The sequence below is a fragment of the Eptatretus burgeri genome, chromosome 8 (genome assembly GCF_056783735.1).
Source record: "Eptatretus burgeri isolate ZD-2024b chromosome 8, Ebu_testis_v1, whole genome shotgun sequence".
In the NCBI taxonomy this organism is placed as follows: domain Eukaryota; kingdom Metazoa; phylum Chordata; class Myxini; order Myxiniformes; family Myxinidae; genus Eptatretus; species Eptatretus burgeri.
The window spans coordinates 56,607,175-56,613,995 of NC_140968.1; the positions used below are offsets into that span (position 1 = coordinate 56,607,175).

A 6,821-nucleotide genomic window follows, 5' to 3' on the forward strand; every position below is an offset into this window, starting at 1 on the left:
GGCATGCTGTCATGTTCCTTTTTCTCAGAAGTAGCTTCTGTCTGGCCAATTTCCCATAAAGCCTAGATTTCTGAAGTGCTGCGGAGATTGTTGTCCTTCCGGCAGGTTCTCTCTTCTCAGCCAAGGACCTCTGTAGTTCTGTCAGAGGGGTCATTGGGTTCTTGGTGTTGTGGAATTTTCTGATTTGTCCTATTAACAGACCTGGTGTAAATCCTATTACTCAATTTTAAAGAAACAATTAATTCACTGTCCACAATGAAAAGTACATTTGATCAGAGCACATTTATTTTGTGGTTCCACAGAGTCCAAAGCACTGAGATGTAAACATCCCAATGATTTGCACTAAGCTAAGTTTACATTTTCTGACATCTATATGCTTTCCTGGGAGTGGAGAGGGCTGGGAGATTCAAAGGGAGAGAGAACATGGTGACTTTCAGCTGGCCTTGGTGAGAATCAGACAAAATACTAAAAAGCAGACAACCAAAAGGAGTACAGGATAAGACCATAGGTTATAGATCTTTCAAAGAGATGAATATAAGGAATTGTGTATATAAAAGGCAGTGAGTACATGGGTCTGATAAGCATTAGGCAAAATAACTCAAACTGCAACACGTGTCCACTGGGTAAAAGAGAATGACATAATCATGGCAAAAGTTGCAGTGCCATCAACCAGGCCATCCTGTCTCATAGTAAGACATTTTAATGTAGGCATATTTGTCATGAAAAAAAGGATTCGTGTATTTTTTTTGTTAAAAGCAAAAACTCACTTGATTTTGTTAGATGATACTATAAACATGAAAAAAAAATTAGGGTGGCATTTTTTCTGAGCATTCTAACGGCCTGAAATCCAAGATGGCCGCCACCTTAGCAAAACGCCCTAAATTTGACACCAAAATTAACTTAATGTGGTTTAAATATTTTTTTTTCAGCATGAACTGCTTGGAACCACTCTCAACAAGACCCGAACCATTTTGTTTTGCTATCACCACAAAATCTTCTGGGAAAACTGTCTCGCTGTATAATAGGATAATGCATAGAGGATTTTCCGGGAAAGGCTTGGATGTGGTGGAGCTTAATTAATTAATCGTTAGATCATGCCATAATCACTGTGAATGAGTTTGGCTTGGAACTTGTATATAGAGGTGACTATAATAACAATAACTGTCACCTGACTACTAATCTTTTTATTTTGCACAATTTTAGACAGAGGCTGCCTTTTTATTTCAACATGGCGGCCGGAAAATTGACGTTCAAATCCAGTCATTGGCAGCAGTTTGTTCGCTTTATGTTAAGGTTCCACTTGTCCATTTTATGGTGTACCAACATGTTATTTTCTTCTTTTGCAGGCTGCACGTACCCACAGCAACCATAACCCATGATAACATAGCTTAGAGACCTTGGATTAACCAAAATGGCAGAGTCTCCATCCAACAAGAAGTCAAAAATGGTGGATTTTGAACTATGCTTTTTTGCCAGTTGAGCAGCAAGCAAACAGATTATACAAACTATGTGCTTCGTCCTTCTTTGCCTTCAGTAGAGAAAGTAATTACAACAACTGATGTTCGATGTTCATATGGGGAAACAGAATTCTCTGCATTAAAGAATCACATAAAAGGTTTGTCTGCCCATGAACTGTTACAGAATGGTGTTTCATACCACAAGACATGTTATAAGGATCTCACAAATAAAACATGCATTGAACGAGCCAAGACCAGATATGAGAAAGGACAAGCAACAGGCAGTGTCAGTGATGTAAAACAGAAGACAATAGGACGAGCGCCAAAATCTGATGCTCCATCTACAAATGGTTCCACATCACAGCGATCTACCAGGCATTCGACAAATCAGGCTTTCGACAAGGAGATGTGTGTCATTTGTCAGGAAGACAAAGCAGACAAATTGCACGACGTCTCAACTGAAAACATGGGAGCTCAGCTCAAAGCCATTGGTCAACAAACAGACAGAAAACTTTTGAAAGTCAGACTGAGCAATGTTGTAGACTCACCTGATCTTCTTACAGCAGTTGCTGAGAACATGAAGTATCACCTTCTGTGCTTAGGCCATGCAAAACGAGACATAGAAAAAGCTAACAGACCTCCAAAACAGCATGTTTATTTTGCACAGTTAGTGTCTGACCTGGAGATCCTCGACATGGTGGAAACTGAAATGAATGACACATCTAACAGTTCAGCTTTGAATACGAACGACATTGAACAATCATGTTGGTTTGCTAGAAGCCAATGGGTTCCCTTTACCCGACAATCCGCGATACAAACCATACTTAAAGCAACTGATTTTGGACAACATCGCTGATGTGCACTGCACAAAAACACCAGGTCCAAGGCCCTTGTGGAGACATTAGGCAAACTAGACCTCACCGTCCCGTACAACAAGGTAATGGGAATAGAGACTGTAGTCGCAAATGTTGTTCTTGAAAGGATGAAATCCACGGGAGGAATGTATCGGCCACCTTGGTTGGTTAACGACATGTTTGTTTGGTTTGCACTGGATGACATAGATTTTCTCGAATCCACGCCTTGTGGCATGAACACACTCCATGGCATTGCCACCGCTGTATATCAGACTGCATCTGCCAAATCTCCAGCAACACCACTTGATATCGATCGGTCATCAAGGTCTCAAACATTAGAGGAGGCTGTTCCATGTGAAATATTATCATGTGACAAACCAATACCAACAAACAAAAAGTGTGTTTGCACACTGAATTCCTGCAAGTCCAGCTCACAGCCAAACAAAGAGAAGGATAAGGCATGAATTATTGGCTGTTTGGACTTCAAAGAAAGTGAAGTAGAAGTAAAATCAAGCTCTACTTCTCCAGGAACATGGGGCGCCTTCAACTCTCTGTTGTCTCCATCTGGTTCCAAGACAAACATTGCCCTTGTACCACCACTAATACGATTGCCACCAACACAGTATGACACCCTGCTCACAGGTCTGATGAGAGCACGTCCTATCACCACACATGCCATGGGACCAGAATCTATCACAGTCATGATTCTTGATCTTCAGCTATACGACATGGCCAAGAAGTTGTGGATGGAGCATGAGGACATCAACAAGCAGTTCTTGTTTCGACCTGGCGAGCTGCACATCGCATTCTGGGCACTGGCTGCCTTGGTTAAATATGTGGAAGGGAGTGGTATTGACCAAGCATGGGTCGAAGCTGGACTTTACTCACCTCCAACCGTAACACAAATACTCAACGGAAGACACATGCATCGAGCACTGGAAGCTCATACAATTACCCTGCTTGCTTTGTACAGTTTGTACTTCCGAAAGTTCCTGCAACTTCAGCCTGATGAAGAAGCTTTCTTGAAGGAAACATCCCCTCTTTTGGGAGAAGCCTATCAGCAAGACATCAAAACAGACTCAGGAAGCAGACACAAACTCAGTGATGCCGTTCCAAAAACAATCAAAATGTTCGAATCCAGGGAAATCTTCCAAAAGATCAAACAGTCTGAAGGCACTGCAAACAAGATTCAGCGTTTCATCGGAAACTACATGAAGCAGTTAGAGACCATCCTCCAATTTGTTCGAGCCACCAGACGAGACCTATTGCTGCACATGCAGAGTCTTGAATCACTCATGAAGTACTTCTTTGCCCATGATCATTTAAACTATGCACGCCTTCTACCACTGTACATTTCTACAATGCAACAAACAGAAAAGCAGCATCCTGAGATCTGGGCTGAGTTCATGAAAGGGAACTTCTGCATCACCAAAGGTGTTGCTGGATTCACATCAATAGGCCCAGACCACTGGACAAGTACTTTCTTATTGCACCTGAACTCTCAAACTTACAACATGAATTTGAGAAAAAGTACTTCACTGGCAGCAAGGCGAAGAGAACACAGCACCATGAACTCACAGGGGGAAAGCTCTCCCGAACAACACAAAATGCTGTCAAACTCAGTGCAGTATTTCACGCGCATGGAAACCCATTTGAATCCGCTGATGAGGATGAGATCTACAACCTGCTCACCCAAGCAGTTATGAATGAAACTGATACTAACGACATCCTTCGTCGTTATGAGATTGGGCAACAGATGTTTGAAGGTTTTATCACCGAACGCTTAACGGAAGGAAAACTTTCTGTGTGGGACAAAATGACCAAAAAGAAACTCGGTACCTTCAAAAGTGCCAATGAAATGACAGAAATCCGAATGGGAGACAAGGTGGTCAAAATCAAAGAAGAGCGAGGACTGTTGCAACGGTTCATTGTTATTTCAAGAAGTCGACCAGAGCTGAATCTCAAGGAATGCATCGGAACTTATGAGTTTGGTGTGGTGCCTCGATCACTATTTGCTTCAGATGGATCGCTCCTGCTGGCATACGATAAGGCATCAATACTTCATCATCTTGAGAAGCTGGACAGTAACACACAACAGGTTCAATCTGACAGAAATGAGGCAACTGGAAGTGAGCCATCTGATAACCAAGCAATCCAAGTACCCTTGCAGGTGGCAGACCCAGCAGTGGGACATACAAATGTTGACCCAACAGATGAATCGTCAGCACACCGAGTGATCATTATTGATGGCATGGCTGTGGTAAATTCAGACATGCCAAGACTTTGCAAATGCCTTTCTCCAGATTATAATCTGTAACATGGCAGCACAATATGAGGAGGTCAGATTGGTGTTCGACCGGTACATCAAAACATCGCTCAAGGAACAGATGAGGACAAAGAGGACCAAGGGAAAGTCAAAATATTACCACGTGAAAGACAACACTTTAATCCAAAATATTTCCCTGAAGGACTTCTTATCAGATATCCGCACCAAAGCAGAACTGACCGAGTATTTGGCTGACAAAGTTGTATGTCACAGCAAGAGCTCCAACAACAGACTGAAAAAACTTATGGTGACCTCAGGAACACAAACCAAGGACAATGTTGATATGCCAGACTCGCTCCTCACTCACAGCCACAAAGAGGCAGACACTTTGCTTTTACTGCATGTTCTCACTGTTCTCAATGAAGCAGAACTTGTTGTCAGTTCCCCAGACACAGACGTCTTGTTGTTGCTTGCCTACATGTATCCAAACTTACCGACGTCCACAACCTTCCTTATGGGAAAGGGCAGGCTGAAGAGGAACATTTCTGCATGGAGCATATACAACAACTTAGGACCAAAGCGCGCTTCTGCACTGTTAGGTTTTCATGCTCTGACAGGTTCCGATATGTCTGGTAGATTTGCTGGCAGAACCAAAGACTCGTGCTTCAAGGCATTTATGTCTTGTGATGATGAGATCCTGGATGCACTAGCAATGCTCGGGAATGACATTGATCTGCCCGCTGATGTATGCTCTCAGTTGGAACGCTTTGTCTGTATTTTGTATCGATCCAAAATCTACACAAAAGTGAATGAGCTCCGTTGGTTCCTCTACTCAAATCGTGCAGCCGAAGGAGAAACCCTCCCACCAACTTCTGGCTCACTGGACTTGCACATTCGTCGGGCACATTACATATCCATGATTTGGAGAAAAGCTTGTGAAACTCACCCATGCCTCCCAGCACCAACTGCATTTGGTTGGACGTTTAATGCAGGTTCAAGTCACTTCTCTCCAGTTCGCTGTTTGAATCCACCAGCTCCTCAAGCTGTATTGCACCTCATAAAGTGCGGGTGCAAACGTGGATGCGAAGGAAGGTGCAGCTGTCGCAAGAACAATATCCCATGTACGGAAGTTTGTGGATGCTGGGTTTTCAGCTGCAACAACAAAAATGTCCAACCAGGGATAAATGAAGACTGTGAAGATTGAGGTGTTACTTTCTATGACATTCACAAAATAATAATTCACTTGATATCCATTGTTAAAACTACTAAATGAAAGCCAGGCATTTAATCAGTATGACTTTATGCATCTTCCTGTTTAAACGATTTAAGAGATTGAACACTGTATTGAACAGTAATTCAACTATGTAATTTTATTTAGATCTGTTTGTTGGTTTGTTAATGATGTATTCTTTGTGAAAAATGCATGTCTTTAAATAGGTAGATACTTGGTTTGTAATTACAAAATCCTGTTGGCTTGGTAATGCATGCAAAGGGAGAAGGTTTAGCTTACATTGCGGGTGCGCGGTGGCCATTTTGGAATTTGGCATGTAGATCATACATATAACACAAATTTGATGATTCCATTAGATTCCTGGTCTCAGAAAATATATATTTAGACACTTCATTTGGAATTGTATCACATGTATTCGCGAAGATATCGCATTATTAGTGTTCGGCGGCCATTTTGGACGCCATCTTGGATTTCATACCCTGAGAATGTTCAGAAAAAATGCCACCCTAATTTTTTTTTAAGCTTATGATACCTTCTTACAAAATCAAGTGAGTTTTTTCTTTTAACAAAAAAAATACACGAAATTGCAAATATGCCTAAACTATTCCCCCCATCAACACCCAGACAAAAGGGAAACACAATTGACAGCCAATTCGACTATAGCATAAATATTAAATTGATAAAGCACCAGCAACAATTATATTGAGTACATGAATATAATATTTTTTCTTCCACACTGGTCATCTCCCTGACCAAGGTCCTTCTTGCCCAGTTGCTCAGTTTGGTTGGATGGCCAGCTTGAGGAAGAGTCTGGGGAGTTCCATATTCTTTCCATTTCCTCATGATGGAGCTCGTTCTGCTCTTGGAAACTTTCTACACACTATAAATTGTTTTATACCCTTCCCCACATCTATGCCTCCTCACAATTCTATCTCGGAGTTCTATGGACAGTTCCTTGGATTTCATGGTGGAGTTTCTGCTCTGGTATGCACTGTTAACTGTGGGACCTTATA

The 6,821-nt window shown here is 41.9% G+C and overlaps 1 pseudogene; it reads left to right on the forward strand.

Annotated features, from left to right (window-relative positions):
- Positions 1 to 2,313: 2,313 nt before the first annotated feature.
- On the forward strand, positions 2,314 to 4,017 carry LOC147021798 (uncharacterized; annotated as a pseudogene).
- The last annotated feature ends 2,804 nt before the right edge of the window (positions 4,018 to 6,821 follow it).